The sequence below is a fragment of the Neolamprologus brichardi genome, chromosome 6 (assembly GCF_056152115.1).
Source record: "Neolamprologus brichardi isolate AB-2024 chromosome 6, ASM5615211v1, whole genome shotgun sequence".
Taxonomy (NCBI): domain Eukaryota; kingdom Metazoa; phylum Chordata; class Actinopteri; order Cichliformes; family Cichlidae; genus Neolamprologus; species Neolamprologus brichardi.
Window position 1 is genome coordinate 22,552,452 of NC_142109.1, and position 20,389 is coordinate 22,572,840.

General features: G+C 38.5%; 1 protein-coding gene across 1 annotated transcript in view; it reads left to right on the plus strand.

Moving 5' to 3' along the window:
* The first annotated feature begins 3,489 nt into the window (after positions 1-3,489).
* The window catches only part of pik3r5 (phosphoinositide-3-kinase, regulatory subunit 5), a 29,729-nt gene continuing 12,829 nt past the window's right edge, over positions 3,490-20,389 (plus strand). Inside the window, exon 1 of the mRNA XM_087842553.1 lies at positions 3,490-3,725. The gene's annotated coding sequence lies outside the window, so the exon portion shown is untranslated. The remainder of the gene's footprint in view (positions 3,726-20,389) is intronic.

Genomic DNA, 20,389 nt, shown 5'->3' on the forward strand with positions numbered 1-20,389 from the left:
TTTTGGGGGATGTAGCCTACAAAAATATTGCTCAGTGCACTCCCAAAAGTTTCTTTTTTTTCCACCTTGTGAGGAATTGACTGCTCATCCTCATGATTCCTCGTGCTGCCAGGTCCTTTGCCATTTCCTAATTGTCCTGTGGTGAGTTGCATTTCCAAAATGAACGTTTATGGTACAGTACCAGCAAAGCATACACTTTGATGTTGCCAAAACAGAAGTCCACCTCAACCTAAAGGAAACTTAATCAACTCTGTTGTAGATGAACTGAGATAAAACTCACAAATGAGAAACATTTAGAGGCTGAGTGTTCGTGGTTCCTGTGAATCCTTAACATTTGGGCATCGTGTTTTAAAATAATTTGAGGTGATAAAATTATTTTATACAGTTTTGAAATGAAGTCTTCATTTCTTTGTATTTTGCTTCTAATGTGCCAGACTTTTGTGTAATTTTGAATAGGGGTCTTGAACAAGACTTGTCCAGTATACTGACGTTCTTTCAAAGTTTTACTTCAGACATTGGCTGCTTTTTCATTTATTTTCAGTCTAGTCTTTGTACCAGATAATTTTCAGAGGAATGTTTTGTTTCCTCGTTCTTTACTTGACACTGACCTATGAATCATTTCGGCATGAAAGGGGACGTAACTTACGGTGCCACTTTTATGCTTGAATGATTCATATAACAGACAGCTTTGCATAGAGACAATTGTATTTTTAGTCCCTTTGTTAGTAGCCACCTGTCTCAAAAGCATGAAACTTTTTCCCTCTGCCCTTTTTTTCCCAAGATGAATCTACAAAAAATGCCAACACTCTTTCATGGGTATAAAATAGTATTCTTACACCAACAAGGTGACTCCCAAAGAGTTATTAGTAAAAATAACTGGTGTGGGATGGTGTGCAGCCCATCCTTCAAAAAAACTGAGGAAGTTGTGCAAAAGAAAGAAGTTGCAGGCCTAAAAATAACTATCTATGATGATGAACAGTATCTGAAAGTTATGTTCTTAAGAAATGGGGGAAAATCCTAAAAAGAGTTGACACAGGACTTAGCCGGAGATTACCCGGCTGAAGGGCCAGATGAGACCTTTTCTGATGAAGTTTCAGGAAAACCTTATCAGAACTGTTCTTGGTGGAAGAGTGGCTGTTAAGAAGTCCTTCTTAAGGAAAAGCTTGAGGTATGCCAAACTACACAAGAAGTGGATATCAGTAACTACCAGTCTTATGGAGTGACTGATTCAAATGAAAGATTTTGGTTTAGCTTGTTAAAAGAATGAGATGAGGAGAGAGGTAAAACAATGAGTGTCTACAGCCATCTGTAAAACACAGTGAAGGCTGTGTCATGGTGTGTGGCTGCATTTGAGCCGGTGGTGTTTGAGATGTAGTTAAAAATGATGGAATTATGAACACAGAAAAGTACCGTCAGATTTTGATCACCGTGCAATCTGGAAAGCATGTGACTGGCAACAAGTTTGTTTTTCAGCATGACAAACAAAGTTGTTCTGCTTCTTTGCTCATGTGTTTTAGCATTTTATCTTCAAGTTATTATTCCATGGTTTGTCTTTGGTTTTAAATCCACCAAGCAACTGAATTACACAGGAATAAAGAAAAATGCAGCACAAGACTTTCAGTTTAATTCAATTCAGTTTTATTTATATAGCACCAAATCACAACAACAGTTGCCTCAAGGTGCGTTATATTGTAAGATAAAGATCCTACAATAACAGAGAGAAAACAATCAGATGACCCCTGTGGGCAAGCACTCGATGACTGTAGGAAGGAAAAACTCAGACAGGAAGAAACCTCAGACAGAACCAGGCTCGGAGAGAGACAGACATCTACCGTGACCAGTTGGGATGAGGGGAGGGAGACAACACAAAAGACTTGCTGTGGAAGAGAGCCAGAGATTAATAATAACTAATGATTTAATACAGAGTGGTGTATAAACACATACTGACTGAAAAAGATGAGTAAAGAAGAAACTCTCGGTACATTGTGGGAATCAGTTCATTAGACCTATTGCAGTGTAACTAAAGGAGGGTTCAGGGTCACCTGATCCAGCCCTAACTATATGATTTATCAAAAAGGAAAGTTTTAAGCCTGATCGTAAAAGCAGAGAGAGCGTATATCTCCCAAATCCAAACAGGGAGCTGGTTCCACAGAAGAGGGGCTTTAAAACGGAACTTTCTGTCTCCCATTCTACTCTTTGTCGTCCCAGTTAATACTTTTAGTGCAGCGTATATTTTTCAGGGAGTTTTTAAAACAACCTGATAAAAATTAATTACAATAGTCCAACCTAAAAAAAAAGATATTTCAGGGAATCCGTTTTTAAGAAATTCACATCCAGCACACGGAACTTTCTTTCTGTGGTCAGATCTTTATAAAACATGGTCGTCCTGCTCCTTATCTTTTTCATTTGTCTGTGGCTTTACGTCCTGATTTTCAAATATTATAACAATTACAACTGTGTTTTTATTTCTCTTTGTCACTTTCTGCTTAGTATCCATGCACTGTTTGCATCTTCTCTATCAGTCAGTGAAGTTCTGCAGTGCATATCCTTTTGCAGTCTCCCATTCTGTTATTTCCTCCTATCAAGCCTTTTGGCATGACAAGGCTACTGAGTTTGCATCAGAGCTGGATAGTCTCATGATAGAACTGGTAGATCCAGCATGATATTTGATGTCACAGTGATCATTGTGACTGACAAAAGACAGTCAACAACAAACAACAAGCTGATAAACAAACCCTACACTAAATCTCTGTGCTCCTTTTTTCATAAATAGACTATATTTAAACATGTATATTTCCTAAAAACTGAGTTTAAGATTACATTGAAGCTCTGTGGGAATATAATATGTCGTTTTAAAATGTATTTTTTAAATAATAAGAATAAGAAGAATACATATATTCTGTGTATTATGTAAAAACCACCTTCCTTTATAACTAGAAACTAAATCTAAATCAATGTTATATTCATTAACTTATATTATATAAGCTTTGGATCCTGATGCTGCTGTGCTGGTAGTGAGTGACAAGAGTTCTGAGCCGAAACACAGACAGTGTTTACTGTCACTGGTTTGTTTAGCTTGCCACTGCATTTCCCTCTCTTTAAGAGAAGGGGAATTCAAAGTCACACAAATAGATAACATGTAAATGACAAGCAAATCGACAGGGGGAAGTAAGGCTAGTGTTTCCCTGACAGAATGGGGTTTGCAGAGAAAATGAAACACTCAGAGTCCGCAGGTTTGAATAATTTCTCTGTCATTCAAAATAGTTATTTTTAACACTTGAATTTAAAAGACACCGAAAATACAGAAATACATATCTTGGGTTTAAGTGAACGTAATGTGCGCATAAAACGCACACATGAAGCGTGACTTCTTTTCAGAGGCCAACATCATGCACAGGTCTAGAAACACACGGATTACCACACAGTTCCACTTCCCAGCTCTACACTCTCAGCGGCAGCAGCAGCCGTCGTCATTGTGCTCACATGCGCCTCGCTCATACACTTCCTGTTTGCCGTGTTTGTGAGCCAGTTTTTGTATGTAAAGCGCAGAAGACACTTCGGCGTACGGCTCCGCTCTTTTTACCCAGGATGTGGGTTTGCCTATTAAATCGTGATGTGCGTGTTGAATGAATGGCAGCGACGCTGAACAGGAGACACCTTTCCTTGGATTTTTTGGACTTTTAAGACACGCACAGGGGCTATGGAGGCTGGCCAATAACCCACAGGTAAGACTGTGAAGAAGGAAATATTTTATTCTAAAGGCGACCAGCAGTGTTCCACTCGCAAATGGGTTAACTGTGTACAGATATGTTTGTGTTGAATTTCATGAACCTTTGATATATGACAACAGACTGTTCGTGTCACCTGTGCGCATCTACGTTTGCATCTAAGAGTCGACAGTTTATGACGCCGTTAAAGTGAAGCTGCTTCTGTCATTCATCTATTGTAATCTAGTTGTTCCTCATGTACGTGTTTTTATGGCACCAGAGCTCGTTTCTCAGCAGTGTTAAAAACTGTTTTGTTGTCTGTCAGCATCAAACACTGATGGGAAACCTGTGATCTGACAGACCTCCACAGTCCTACCATTATGGTGACTTCTGCTTTTCTAGACTTTCTATGTGATTCATGCCTATAGTATTCAGTGAGGAAGTATAGAGATGCAGAAGCACGTGTTAGATGCCTGGATGGTGTCTCAAATATATGTTATGATTTTTAGAAGGAGAAAAATACTTGAAGCTAGTGGGACCAGGCGATCAGATGAAGGAAGAGTTGTGGATCAGCACTTTAAGTTGCACCAATGAGCTGAAAGGTTTCCTGTCCTTGGGGTCATTTTGGTTGCCATGGAAGTCTATTGGAGTTTAACCAGGGATGCAAGCAAAGGATCCCGATTTACTCGAAGCTTAAGTTCAGGCTGAGAAGAAAGACCAAGTTTTTTTGATTGTCCACCCACAGAAATGCCACCAAGCAAACTGCTGAACTCGTGATACTTGTTACTGGGAAAAAACAACAACAACCCTTTGCCGTTCACACATGGGTTACAAGTACAATACAATTAAAGGTCACTTGAGGAGCTTTTTGTATAAAGTGCCTAGTAATTCAGATACTTGTCACCAGTAATGTAATGATGTAGCTGCATTTGTCACACTGTGATTTTGAGTGATATTAAGAAGACAAAACAAAAATATAAGATAAAACTCACTTCAAAAAAGAGAGAAGATTTTTAGACATTCTGCAACATCACTTTTCCATGTTTTGGGCTGAGATTTTGCTTTTTACGTTGCGTGGCCTCAAGCAGACCCAAGTGATGCATCTAATCATATCAGTTGTTTGCAGCTGATGAGACTTCCCACATTTCTCTTTGAAGCTATGAAAGGTTTTGTATAACTTCCTCTGCATATGCAGAAATGATCCCTGGTGATTGTCTTCGCAATCAGATTCACCAGAAATGATCTGCTGTATTTTTAGGTCAGGATTGTGATCTTTAAAGGCGTTATATTTGTGACTGGAGTCATGTTTCAGGCGTACGCATGATTTACCCGCTACCCAATGTCACAATTTTCTCAAGAAAGTTAAAAAATGAAAAAGAACTACACGCTACTCCGTGCTTCCACCCCACCCATTAGATGATGACATATTTGTTCTGCACAACGACAGGAAGGGATCATCTATTTTTCATAGAAATAGTCCAATTTCACAATCGAGTTGGAATACAATCACTCCTATGTTGAGAAATAATAACTGCTGGAGCAACTCGCGGACCATTTGTTGTATCGAAGAACACAAACAATCAAGCCTGTTGATTTGTGGGTATGAGATTGTTGACCACAATTTTACATCTAGGAGGGTTGACTGCAGAATCCTACCGCTAAAGTGTGTTATTCGTCAAATTGTTTCCTGTTTGTCTCTTTAAGGCTTTGATATCAGTAAAATCTTCGTGCTCACCTTTACGACACATACTTTGAGGTCAACACCCCCGGGTGTGTAAACACATGCATCTGTTAGCATTCACTATACATATACTATATACTGTTGTATATAGTTAGAACACAGACAAACATTCCTATATACTGACTATGCTGCCTGTATGCTGTTGTATATAGTATATATAGTTTTTGTTATTTTGTTTGTTTGCTCAGTCTTGTTTGCAGTGCTTCTACTGCCTCCTCCTCTGAGTTTCATAATCTGATATTAAAGAACCTGATATTTGCATTAAAATTTTCATATGTTTATCAGTGTTTATTCAGGAAGTGAAAACCAAAGTTTACATAGAGTGACCAAACAGGCCCTTTGTTTTGCTGCTGTAATTAGCAGCACAACAGCATATGTGTGCATCTTGTTGCATTATTAGTATTAAAGCTGATGATTCTAAACAGCCGCGCACATGCATGCAGAGCTGAAGAGCAAGTTCACCTTCATCATTTCCTAATGAGGTATTTTCTAGATGCTCTAAAGTAGGAAATACAGCATAATCGCATTAAACAAAAGCCACATCCACACAGTGTTACTTTTTGACCTGCTTAGCTTATATATAATGCCAAGTGGTCACCGGTAGAGGTTGTTTGGACTAAAGGGAAGCACTTAATTACAACAGAGCTTTGGAGTTGGACTGCTGTTATTTCCTAAAGCCATAAGAGGCAGGTTCACATCCACTAGGTCAGGGGATGAGAGTAAGGTTGGATGTGAATATTGAAGTTGTGAAAGGGTTTGGGGCTCGGGTGAGGGTGAGGGTGATGGTGGGGTGTGTGACTGTCAATTAAAATGAGAGGCACGCATGTATTATGCACATATATACACAGAGATCTCGTCCCTGGTCTGTGGGAGTATATCTAAGAGTCTGATCACACCACAACAATAGAGAGGCACCTGCTTCCTCAGCGACGCAGGGAAGCTATCTTCCTGTTAGGAAGCATTCGGTAATGGGATCTGTGGGAGACATGGGAAGCGGTCCGTGAGGAGATGGAGGGAGAGGAAAAAGAGGACATTGTGAGAAAGAGAGGGACGCAGGCTGAGGGGGAAACGTTGGATGCGCTGTGGGAAGTTTGATGAAAAACCCTACAAGAAGCACAAGTGAGAAATGGGCTTATAAAGGGAAGATAACCGGGTGGTGGTGTGTGTGTGTGGGGGTGGGGGGGGGGGGGGGGGGTGCACTCTACACAAAAACCAGTATTTAAGAACAATGTTAATGTCATTGTGACAAAATCAAAACCCAGAATGCATCCTTTGGATTTCATACCAGAAGCTGTTTCTATTTGGATCAGCTGTTGCTTGAATCGGCCATGGCCGGCTTTTCTCAGTGTGGAGCAGGCAGGTAAGAGAAAGGAAAAAGGAACTAAACATTTGTGGGTGGAATAGTGGTATAGTTTGGTGGTTTGGGGATGCTATTATTGACAGAGCGGGGAGTCTATCCGAGTCAAACATTGGATAAAAGCTTAAAAGATATCTCTGAGAGATTACCATTTGGTTATGTATGTTGATCTCCTGATGGTAGACAGAGCTATCAGTTAATGTTTTCCTAGTTTGTTTCTTCCTAGAATAGATTGCTTCATGCAGATGTTGAAGATCAAAACGCGACACCATCTGTGTTTTTAGTGCATGAACCATACTTATTTTTTATTTTTTTAACCTCTTTAAGGACTGTCTCTGTAACGTAATGTTTACTTCGCTTTACGTTTTTGAAAACTAGCTCTAAACCATAGAAACACTGCTTGTTGTTGTCAGAATGTAAGCCATGAAAAAGTGGAAGTGACCTTGTTGACTCTTAGGGATGTACTGCATACATCCTCTTATGAAACACCACAGAGTCGCTGCATTTGCAACATGACTAGCAGGTCTATGTAAACAACTTCGATGACGCTTATGGTTGAATTTTTGCTGCAAAAATCCCTGTAGTTGCATAAGCCCAGAATATCCGCAACAATCTGGATGTAGTATATAGCTGTTTTTGCCGTATTTCTATTATAGTGTTTATGATTTCCACTGACAGGTTAATAGTTCAGCAGACACCCTCGCTGTTTTTAAGATTAATAATAGCTGGATGTACATCTTACATTGCAAAGGGGTGTGTGATGGCAGCTTTCTGAAACATATCTAACTTTTCTTTGAGAAGAATACCAAACAAAAGCTTAATCATCCATGTTTGGTAAAAGAGTACTGAATAGGTAACATAGAGGGACTATACCAGTTGGTTCTTTCATATGTAACACTTTCACTGCATCATGCAGTGCTATCATCTCTTTTATTACCTTTACGTGTCCTCATTGAACGCCACATTGGATGTAAGAATCATTACAACTTTAATTTATTAGTTCCTTCCACATCGACTGGGCTCATATCCAGCTCTGTCCAGCCCTGACAATTACCGGAGCACTCAATACAAGGATCCAACGCACACGGCTCTGTAGTCCTGCTCAGTGCCGCTGGGACACCTTTTAGAGACAATACATCTCTGGGGAGGAGGGACGGCTGAGAAAAAGTGCCTCATGGTGGTTTTGTTTATGTCTAGAGCTGAAGGTATTGTTATTGAATGGTAACTTTAGGAAAGTGGAGTGCTGTGGGATAATTGAGTTTCATTCATCTGGCCTCCTGAACTTGGGATTTGCATGAACTTCCTGACCCGTGCCTATGGCAAGGTTGGAAGTTTGGATGTCAGTACTATGCATCTGTACTTAAGCACGAGTTGTGAGTAAAAATAAGGACAATTGTTTGGGGGAAAACAATAGCGCACATTTTCCTAAAGGTGTTTTGTGCTGTGCTGTGTTGTCAATGTCCACAGCACTGTTCCCTAAGAGTTGTTGTGGCTCATAGGGAACAGTCTGACGTTTTGAGAAATATCCTTGTTAACTTGCTTGTTAGATGATGATCAACTATTGTTCTGGTTCATAGGTTAATATAAAAGTCACTTAAATACAAATTTACAGTTGGTATCTAAATGTTTTAGCTCATTATGGAGATTGGAAACAGGAAGTGCACTTTCCTTGGTTCTTTCCAAAGATAAAAAACTACCAAATAGTATCATCTTGTTTAGCTAATCCAAGAAAAAGAGGCGTAAAAGCAAGCTGTTTGTTCCGTATCTTCCATAAGGTCATTATAGACATTTATCATTATGACGTCTTTCTTCAACAGATATTATTTTTTTACACATCTTTTGTGGACACATACAAGCATGTGATTCAGTCTGTGTTAATCCAAGGTAACCAGCTGCTGCCCGTCTAACTCTGGCCAAGAAACAAGCACATTCCCAAATGCCAGCCTGCTCTCAAGCATACAGACTGTTGGTGGCCAGGGTTGTGTTTAGGCTGTGGGGACTTAAATCTAGTTTCACAAACACTAACAAACTTTCCCTTCCTGGGCAATGTCTTAAGTACTTGAATTGCAGACATGTTTTACTGTTACTCTAGAGTGGGGTTACTATTAGACTAACTAGCATTTGATACATGTCAGAAAAAGTCTCGAGGTAATCAGTGTAACTCAGCTTCCTGTCCTGTGAAGTCAAGGATAAACAGTTATGTGCTTATGTGTGTCAGTTAGAGTTATTAGGCGTGTAGGTGTATAAAGATCAAGTGAGTAATTTGGTAACACCGTTCATCTGTCAGCGAGCATGTATTTCTAGCTTTCATCTGAAGTGGGGAATTTGTGAACCTGTCAGGGGAAATTTTGAGGAGATATAATCAGACACACAGCTTGATGTCATTACTCATTTCTGGTCCTGGTCTACCATCACTCCATAACCATTCTTGTTGAAGATTACACTGACTAAAAAAAATGTGAATGTGAAATCAGTGTGGAAAAAAAGCCATTACTACTAAATGAAAGTTATTTTTTTTCTTGGTACTGTTGACACCGGTGATGTTTCTGTACACAGCATGCTGATATTCCTGATTTAGTTTTTTTTTAACTTGGGCACATTCAGATTTCACTTAAAGGAATAAAATAACTCTTGAAGGACAAACTCGATTAAGCTGCTGAGCGTTTCTGTCGGGGGGAGGCAGAAGATCTGATTGGTTGCTCTGTTTCTAAAATTGTAAATCTTCTAAAAGCCCCGTCGCCTTCATTTTTATTTTTATTTTATTTTTGTTTTTACGGAAGTATTTGTTCTGCTTCTTATATTTGGATGTTTCCTCATATTTGCACATGCATTTATTGCATTTCCAAATTCTTAAGTGAGTCAGGAGAAACGTATTGAGGAGATACGTAATGCATTATCAGCAAGCTTATTTCTGACCATGTTCCAACATTAACTATGGAAAACATGCCTGTTCTATGTGTACATGCATTAACAAGTTAGAAGCTGTTTATTTGGTTTTAATAATGCATTTAGGCCCCAAATTATTGAATATGTTAACCCTAAAACTAGAGTATTGCACATGAAAATGTCTGTGATGCCTCTCTCGTCAATGCAACCGATACAGAGCTACTTTTATATATTAATTAACTAGTTGCGTATGCTTCTGGTGCTCGAACTCATTGTCCAGCCAGCCAACTTTAAGCTTGTTTACATCATCTTTTAATAGATCGTAGGTTAGTTTCCTCTTCCCACCACAGAGGCCGGTCATGTGTGAGTTTGCTCATGCAGATTATTTGGGAAAAACATGTAAAAATGCATATTCAGCAAGAAATGCTGATGTTTCCCCCAAAATGTTCAAAAAGCTGTTGTCTAACCTGGTTGTGAAAACCATCTGTGTAATACAACATATCACACAGCTGGGGTCATCATTGCATCTAATGGGGTCATTACATGCAATTAGGTCATGGTAATATTGTGTAGCTGGACTCTGTTATGGGAAGTCTGGAAAAACCTAAGAATAATTAGATTCATACCATGCCATGGTGAGTTGGATGCAATTAAGGGTGCTTGAAAACCCATGGCTTTCCTGACAAATTATTAGAGAGTGCACTTTTTGTTGTATCGAAAGCAACAGGCTTCTTTGAAAATGGTTTCTGTGGCTATTCCTAATAAGAGTACAAGCTGGCCCACACAGAAACACCTGTTTAATTTGAACTGAAAGGTTAGATCGGGAAATTTTATAGTTGCCCGTGAAAAGAGATGTTCACTTTACCATTTTCAAACCTATGAACTACTTTCTTCTTTATAAACTGTTCGGTTAGCGGTTAGGTCCAGTTTTCAGCTCTGAAATTGTGTCGTTAACCTTCTGCCACCACAAATGTTGTTCTTCTACATATAAAAACATCCAAGAATTACAAGTGACTACTCAGCCCATTTTAATTTGACTGGCGGACGCCTCTGTTTTTCCTTACGCATATGTCTTATGAGATGTGTTCATAACAGAACTGAAACAGCTTGCCACACCTGGGTTGTCCTCAGTTGTTGCATGAAAAACAGCCAAATGCGCTGATAAACTGAAAGTTTAAAAAAAAAAAAGTGAAGTTCAGTACATCCTCATGAGTCAGTGGTAAAATATGACGCACTTACGACATTTTTGTCATACAGGAATTCTATAACAAGCTCTTCCTCGCCATATCTCTCTCATTTATAGGATTGCTGTGTGTGTGTGTGTGTGTGTGTGTGTGTGTGTGTGTGTGTGTGTGTGTGTGTGTGTGTGTGTGTGTGTGTGTGTGTGTGTGTGTGTGTGTGTGTGTACTTGTTTTCATGACATCTTAGGACAATTTTATGATAACACACTCACAAAATGAGGACGCTCAGAAAAATGAGGACATTTTTGAGGTCCTCATTTTTCTGAGCCTTCTAAAGTGTTCTAGAGGCTCCCAACATGCTCCCAAACCAAAAATCTCGAAAGTCCTGAAACATCACAATTTTATGAAAAAGTGTGTTTAAGTGTGTTTAGCGTTTTTCCTCATTTTCAGTTTTCGCACCTACTGGCCAGTTTTGGAACTTAACACACTTTAAACACACTTTCAGTGACGTCACTCTGCGAGTCCTCATATTGTAGGTGTGTCAGACACAATAACACATTTGACCCAGGTTATACCCTTCTGGGGCTTAGCGGACACATGCGTGGACAGCACCTTTTAGCTCTTATGTCCACAGTCGTATTCAATGTTGAAATGGAGGTGAACTTTATTTGAATCATTCGTGGAATAATAACAGATAAGATTTGAGGCTTCTAAAAATTGTTCGTTCAAACCTTGCCAATTAAACAATCATTCTAACACATATCAAAAACTTTTCCCATTTTTATACATTTTAGGGTGAGCTATAAGCAAGGGTAACAACAGTTAAATCAGGCAAATCTTGACAAAAATGAAGGTTTTTAGATTCAGTTATCAGTGCCTGCACATCTTGGTTTTTTTTGTTATTGACAAAATGTCTCGAAATATAAAGTTTCAACATTTGTCTAATTATATTACTATTAATTAATGAGTCTTACTTCTCAAGATCAATGCACAAATTTTCTGACCTTCACTATGCAGAATGATGTGTGTGCAGATTTTGACCCTTGAAGAGTTTATATTAATCTGCATTAATATAATTGCATCTGCAATCTGCAGTTGAACTTGGAGATTCCTGCCGCTGTCATCTGATTCAGTATGATCATCAGGCTCAGTCTCGACTCTGTGTATCTACAAGAATTGATGAAAAAAGTCAACACTTCATTATATTTTAAATTCAACTTACCTTATACTTTTTACAATATAGTATAAAATGCATATTGCTTCTTTAAAAACTAATAACACACTATTAAAAACTGCAGAATGCACAATTCCAGCTTCATTTAGTAATTAAATTAGTAAATAAAAGTGAGTAATTAAGTCACTTAATTAACTAAGCAACTGTAAATGTCACAGTATGCAGCAGTACAATTCAATTTCAATTCAATTTTATTTATATAGCGCCAAATCACAAAAAAAAAGTCGCCTCAAGGCCCTTCATAGGTACAGAGAAAAACCCAACAATCATATGACCACCTATGAGCAAGCACTTTGGCAACAGTGGGAAGGAAAAACTCCCTTTTAACAGGAAGAAACCTCTGGCAGAACCAGGCTCAGGGAGGGGCGGCCATCTGTTGCAACCAGTTGGGGTGAGAGAAGGAAAACAGGATGAAAGACATGCTGTGGAAGAGAGACAGAGGTTAATAACAGATATGATTCAATGCAGAGAGGTCTATTAACACATACTGAGTTATAAAGGTGACTGGAAAGGAAAAACTCAATGCATCATGGGAATTCCCAGCAGCCTACGTCTATTGCAGCATAACTAAGGGAGGATTCAGGGTCACCTGGTCCAGCCCTAACTATATGCTTTAGCAAAAAGGAAAGTTTTAAGCCTAATCTTGAAAGTAGAGATAGTGTCTGTCTCCTGAATCCAGGCTGCCGGGGGATTCCCATGATGCACTGAGTTTTTTCCTTTCCAGTCACCTTTCTCACTCACTATGTGTTAATAGACCTCTCTGCACTGAATCATACTTATTAGTTATTAATCCACAGCATGTCTTATTAATCCACAGCATGGCTTACAAAAGTATTCGGCCCCCTTGAACTTTCCCACATTTTGTCACATTACAGCCACAAACATGAATCAATTTTATTGGAATTCCACGTGAAAGACCAATACAAAGTGGTGTACACGTGAGAAGTGGAACGAAAATCATACATGATTCCAAACATTTTTTACAAATAAATAACTGAAAACTGGGGTGTGCGTAATTATTCAGCCCCCCGAGTCAATACTTTGTAGAACCACCTTTTGTTGCAATTGGATTCCATTAAAACTGATTCATGTTTGTGGCAGTAATGTGACAAAATGTGGAAAAGGGGGACGAATACATTTGCAAGCCACTGTAAGTACACAGAGAGATAATGAGGGGATGAGGAACAGCTGGGACAAATCAGACCTAACAAGACAAGGGGAAACAAAACTAGACACACTGGATATAGGAAAAGGACTTTCACAATAAAACAGACATAACAAGGGTAATCTAATAAACAAATGAACTTAGCTAACCTAAAGAACTTATAAATAAACATCGACATCCAAACAAACTAAAACTTAAAACGCTGGGTCAACAGACCCAGGAAAGTGACAGTAAAATCATTTATTATACACATTATACTTATTTTCTTAAATTGCTTATCTATTATCTGTATTTTCACCTGGGGGTCTAGGGGTGCTGCTCTTCTTTTCATAACAAATTAGGACATGTTTATGATAACACACTGACAATATCAAGACAAATTTGGCCTTACTCCATCAGTGAACAGCATGCCCATGCTAACTTAAACTAGACCAGCAAGCTAACCACATGTGTACCAAGTGTTACTTAACAATAGGTACCAAACAAATTAACGGAACGAAATTAACTGTAACAGCAGTTTGCAAAACATTGTGACAGTTCTCAAGTGTTCCTACCTCAAATACAGCACGTGTTGCTGTGTTTTTGTTGTTAAATGGACGAGGAGAGTCCGTGGCTGGTGAGAGGATGCAGCATTTTGTCAGTGGAGCATAGAACGACGTCTGTGATTGGTCAACAAGTGAGTAAAGCTGCATCTGATTGTTCGAAAGCCTCAACCAAAGAGCTGCTGGTCACGGCAAGATACCAACTCGCTTGAGCTCTGCGTGAACGGCACATCCGGGACCTTCAGCACTCAGGAGAGATTTATCTTGACGTATGTATTTACCTTTGATATCCATGATTCGACGCACACTTCGCAAGGTAAAGTTGTATGTTTAACAAGCTAATTAACGTTAGTTAAACAGAATTAAAACAATGCACAATCGATTTGAACAAACTGAAAGTGGTGAATGATGATAAATGTTAAAAAATTACTTAAGATTTATCTTCAACAATAGATATTAGAAGTTAAATTTAACTGTTCTTAAATTCCCACTGGAGTTAAAGGGACCTGCGGCCTAGCATGTGCTCTGCATCTTCAACTGCAGAAACAGTCAGCCTAAGCTCTTTTTAAGTGTAGCTAACTGCAACACACATTTTTTTCAACACAAGATATGTTTGGGGGGATTTAAATGATAATATTAATGTTTTCGTATTTAGCACAAATCAATAGTATTATAGTTATTCGCTCACGGTCTGGGTTTCTGGCCCAGCGTTTCTGACTTTATTCTAAAGTTTTTGAGTTTCTTATGTTTGGTGGTGGGTTAGCTGACTTTGGCATAACGTTATTAACATCGTTTTAAGGAATTTATGTTAGGGCTGTATATTATCACGTTTGTATTTTCATGCCATGTTTCCTGTTTTATTTTGAAAGAGTCTGTTGTGTTCAGTTCATTAATCTCACTTCCCTGTTGTGTCAATAGAATCATTTGTGCGAGCTACTACCCTGCTGTCCCTCCATCCTGTCTCAACCTCCAACAGGAAAATAGAAGTCCTCATATGGTAGGACCAGTGATTGTAGTGTGTGTTACATTGTCCTCATATTGTTTTAAGCTGTGAAGGACATGAGTGTGTTTAAGTAGAAGTCCTCATATGGTAGGACCAGTGATTGTAGTGTGTGTGTTACACTGTCCTCATATTGTTGGGTAGCAGAACTGTACGGTGTTAAGTTTCTATAGAATCTGGTATAAGGAAGTCAGATCCTTCTGTAATAATATTCACTGATACAAATATGATCTGTAGTTAATTATCTAGTCGGGATTTACAGTACAGAATGTTTCTGACGTTATATTGTTGTCTTTTGTTGCAGACACCAAGTGCTGAGGTCCTGTCTCAACCTCCTTCAGACCAATTGGTGAGTGACATACCCACTTCATTCTTCCAACAGGTTACACATTATTTTTTTGTATTTGGTATCAAGTATATGTGTCAGTTGGGCCTAGTGCATAAATGAAATGCACTTTGATTGTATTAAAACAATCAGTATGAGTCAAAGTTAACCAAAATCAACATTAGCATTAGGAGAAAGTAATTGTCTATACCATTTGTTAGTCCAAACTTTCCCTTAAAGCATCAGCTTGATCTTTATTCTGACTACATTTGATATTTTTGTCCTTTTACACATGTTTTTGTCCATTTAACCTCCCGCTGATCAGTTTACATGATTTAATTTCTGGGGAATAGATGGCTTTACATCAGTGTTGGGTTTAGAGCTTTTATTGACAACAGCAGAAGAAGTAAGAAGTCAGGAACATGAACTCTACATGTGTTCAGTCGTCATGTCCTCATATTGTTTTAAGCTGTGAAGGACATGAGTGTGTTTCAGTTGCCTTCCTCATGTGGTGGGACCAGTGACTGTAATGTGTGTTACATTGTCCTCATATTGTTTTAAGCTGTGAAGGACATGAGTGTGTTTAAGTAGAAGTCCTCATATGGTAGGACCAGTGATTGTAGTGTGTGTGTTACACTGTCCTCATATTGTTGGGTAGCAGAACTGTACAGTGTTAAGTTTCTATAGAATCTGGTATAAGGAAGTCAGATCCTTCTGTAATAATGTTCACTCATACAAATATGATCTGTAGTTAATTATCTAGTCGGGTAGCAGAACTGAATGTTGCTGACATTATATTGTTGTCTTTTGTTGCAGACACCAAGTGCTGAGGTCCTGTCTCAACCTTGTACAGACCAATTGGTGAGTGACATACCCACTTCATTCTTCCAACAGGTTACACATTATTTTTTTGTATTTGGTATCAAGTATATGTGTCAGTTGGGCCTAGTGCATAAATGAAATGCACTTTGATTGTATTAAAACAATCAGTTTGAGTCAAAGTTAACCAAAATCAACATTAGCATTAGGAGAAAGTAATTGTCTATACCATTTGTTAGTCCAAACTTTCCCTTAAAGCATCAGCTTGATCTTTATTCTGACTACATTTGATATTTTTGTCCTTTTACACATGTTTTTGTCCATTTAACCTCCCACTGATCAGTTTACATGATTTAATTTCTGGGGAAATAGATGGCTTTACATCAGTGTTGGGTTTAGAGCTTTTATTGACAACAGCAGGAGAAGTAAGAAGTCAGGAACATGAACTCTACATGTGTTCAGTCGTCATGTCCTCATATTGTTTTAAGCTGTGAAGGACATGAGTGTGTTTCAGTTGCCTTCCTCATGTGGTGGGACCAGTGATTGTAATGTGTGTTACATTGTCCTCATATTGTTTTAAGCTGTGAAGGACATGAGTGTGTTTAAGTAGAAGTCCTCATATGGTAGGACCAGTGATTGTAGTGTGTGTGTTACACTGTCCTCATATTGTTGGGTAGCAGAACTGTACAGTGTTAAGTTTCTATAGAATCTGGTATAAGGAAGTCAGATCCTTCTGTAATAATGTTCACTCATACAAATATGATCTGTAGTTAATTATCTAGTCGGGTAGCAGAACTGAATGTTTCTGACATTATATTGTTGTCTTTTGTTGCAGACACCAAGTGCTGAGGTCCTGTCTCAACCTTGTACAGACCAATTGGTGAGTGACATACCCACTTCATTCTTCCAACAGGTTACACATTATTTTTTTGTATTTGGTATCAAGTATATGTGTCAGTTGGGCCTAGTGCATAAATGAAATGCACTTTGATTGTATTAAAACAATCAGTTTGAGTCAAAGTTAACCAAAATCAACATTAGCATTAGGAGAAAGTAATTGTCTATACCATTTGTTAGTCCAAACTTTCCCTTAAAGCATCAGCTTGATCTTTATTCTGACTACATTTGATATTTTTGTCCTTTTACACATGTTTTTGTCCATTTAACCTCCCACTGATCAGTTTACATGATTTAATTTCTGGGGAAATAGATGGCTTTACATCAGTGTTGGGTTTAGAGCTTTTATTGACAACAGCAGGAGAAGTAAGAAGTCAGGAACATGAACTCTACATGTGTTCAGTCGTCATGTCCTCATATTGTTTTAAGCTGTGAAGGACATGAGTGTGTTTCAGTTGCCTTCCTCATGTGGTGGGACCAGTGATTGTAATGTGTGTTACATTGTCCTCATATTGTTTTAAGCTGTGAAGGACATGAGTGTGTTTAAGTAGAAGTCCTCATATGGTAGGACCAGTGATTGTAGTGTGTGTGTTACACTGTCCTCATATTGTTGGGTAGCAGAACTGTACAGTGTTAAGTTTCTATAGAATCTGGTATAAGGAAGTCAGATCCTTCTGTAATAATGTTCACTCATACAAATATGATCTGTAGTTAATTATCTAGTCGGGTAGCAGAACTGAATGTTTCTGACATTATATTGTTGTCTTTTGTTGCAGACACCAAGTGCTGAGGTCCTGTCTCAACTTTGTACAGACCAATTGGTGAGTGACATACCCACTTCATTCTTCCAACAGGTTACACATTATTTTTTTGTATTTGGTATCAAGTATATGTGTCAGTTGGGCCTAGTGCATAAATGAAATGCACTTTGATTGTATTAAAACAATCAGTTTGAGTCAAAGTTAACCAAAATCAACATTAGTATTAGGAGAAAGTAATTGTCTATACCATTTGTTAGTCCAAACTTTCCCTTAAAGCATCAGCTTGATCTTTATTCTGACTACATTTGATATTTTTGTCCTTTTACACATGTTTTTGTCCATTTAACCTCCCGCTGATCAGTTTACATGATTTAATTTCTGGGGAAATAGATGGCTTTACATCAGTGTTGGGTTTAGAGCTTTTATTGACAACAGCAGGAGAAGTAAGAAGTCAGGAACATGAACTCTACATGTGTTCAGTCGTCATGTCCTCATATTGTTTTAAGCTGTGAAGGACATGAGTGTGTTTCAGTTGCCTTCCTCATGTGGTGGGACCAGTGATTGTAATGTGTGTTACATTGTCCTCATATTGTTTTAAGCTGTGAAGGACATGAGTGTGTTTAAGTAGAAGTCCTCATATGGTAGGACCAGTGATTGTAGTGTGTGTGTTACACTGTCCTCATATTGTTGGGTAGCAGAACTGTACAGTGTTAAGTTTCTATAGAATCTGGTATAAGGAAGTCAGATCCTTCTGTAATAATGTTCACTCATACAAATATGATCTGTAGTTAATTATCTAGTCGGGTAGCAGAACTGAATGTTTCTGACATTATATTGTTGTCTTTTGTTGCAGACACCAAGTGCTGAGGTCCTGTCTCAACTTTGTACAGACCAATTGGTGAGTGACATACCCACTTCATTCTTCCAACAGGTTACACATTATATTTTTGTATTTGGTATCAAGTATATGTGTCAGTTGGGCCTAGTGCATAAATGAAATGCACTTTGATTGTATTAAAACAATCAGTTTGAGTCAAAGTTAACCAAAATCAACATTAGCATTAGGAGAAAGTAATTGTCTATACCATATGTTAGTCCAAACTTTCCCTTAAAGCATCAGCTTGATCTTTATTCTGACTACATTTGATATTTTTGTCCTTTTACACATGTTTTTTTCCATTTAACCTCCCACTGATCAGTTTACATGATTTAATTTCTGGGGAAATAGATGGCTTTACATCAGTGTTGTGTTTAGAGCTTTTATTGACAACAGCAGGAGAAGTAAGAAGTCAGGAACATGAACTCTACATGTGTTCAGTCGTCATGTCCTCATATTGTTTTAAGCTGTGAAGGACACGAGTGTGTTTAAGTAGAAGTCCTCATATGGTAGGACCAGTGATTGTAGTGTGTGTGTTACATTGTCCTCATATTGTTTTAAGCTGTGAAGGACATGAGGACATGGGCCCTCTGACCACCACCAGTAGGCAACGGGTGAAGTGTCTTGTCCAAGGACACAATGACCAAGACTGTCGGAGCCGGGGCTCGAACCGGCAATCTTCCGATTACAACTCTTGAGCCCCTTAGCCCCTTAATTTTAGAATTACACACTGCCCAACGCTGACTTTTCCTACAATGCAGAGAAAAAAGCAAACAGACCTATTGCATGCATTGATTCTCATATTTCACTGTTACTTTTCAAAGGCTCAAGGACCAAGTATTCTGGGGTTCCAAGCCACACGCTTTACTCAGCTGCCCTGGACAACATGAAGGGCACCTCTGCCTCAATCACCCTGGACAACAAAAACATTAGCAACACTTCACCAAGAAGGGGTAAACGCACCCAAATACAAAATGTTTTAGCTGAATGAAGGAGCAATAAGCAATATCTTTTCACTGCTAGGTGTGCTGTTGTGCACTGCCTGTAAACCAAACCAAAGTCTATGGCTGGAGATCAACACAGAGAGAGGGATTATGACTTCATGCTGTACTCCAGATGTAATTACTCCTCTAGTTCTTCACATAGCCATTTTTAATTCCTTCAACCTAAGTATGATGAATTGTGCTTATTGCTCCTTTAAAGTGCTCCAGTAGAAAGTAAGGTTTAAGAACATTTTGCATTCACATTAAGATATTTTCTTTTGTTTCCATTTATGACAGCTGGGAAGGTGAGAATCAAGTGGACAAATGATGAAGTGAAGGTTGCTGAGCGGCACGTTTCACTTCATAACAAGCTGCAAAGTACCAGGTAAAAAGGAATGTGACTGCTGCCTCCAAGCAGAGCCGGCAGCTCTGAAAGGCAGAGACTGGGTTCTCATAAGGTACTACATCCACAACAGGATCATAGCATTAAAAGAAAGATGCAAGAAAAAAAGAAACAAGCAAGAGAGATACTTTGTTACTTCCACAGTTATGTCAGTATTGCAGTTTTCTGTATTGCATTGTTCTTACTCATAAATCTGTGTTTTATGCTGGGTGCTTTTTGCAATTAAATGATAAGAAAGGCAGATAATGTTCCACGTTTTTATTCACATGAACATTCACTACAAAATGAATTAATGCATTACAATATTAAGACTTAAAAAGTAGACTGACCACATTTGACCTATGTCTTTTTTTAAGTCTCTACACAGCTCAGATTTACTGTTTTATTAACACATAAATGTCTGATATTTCTGTCAGAAGTTACCCGACTGGTGAGCATTACTATTGTGCATCCATGCCTATTATATTGTAATCTCAAAAGGAGCCAAGCTAAAAATACAGAACCTACCCTT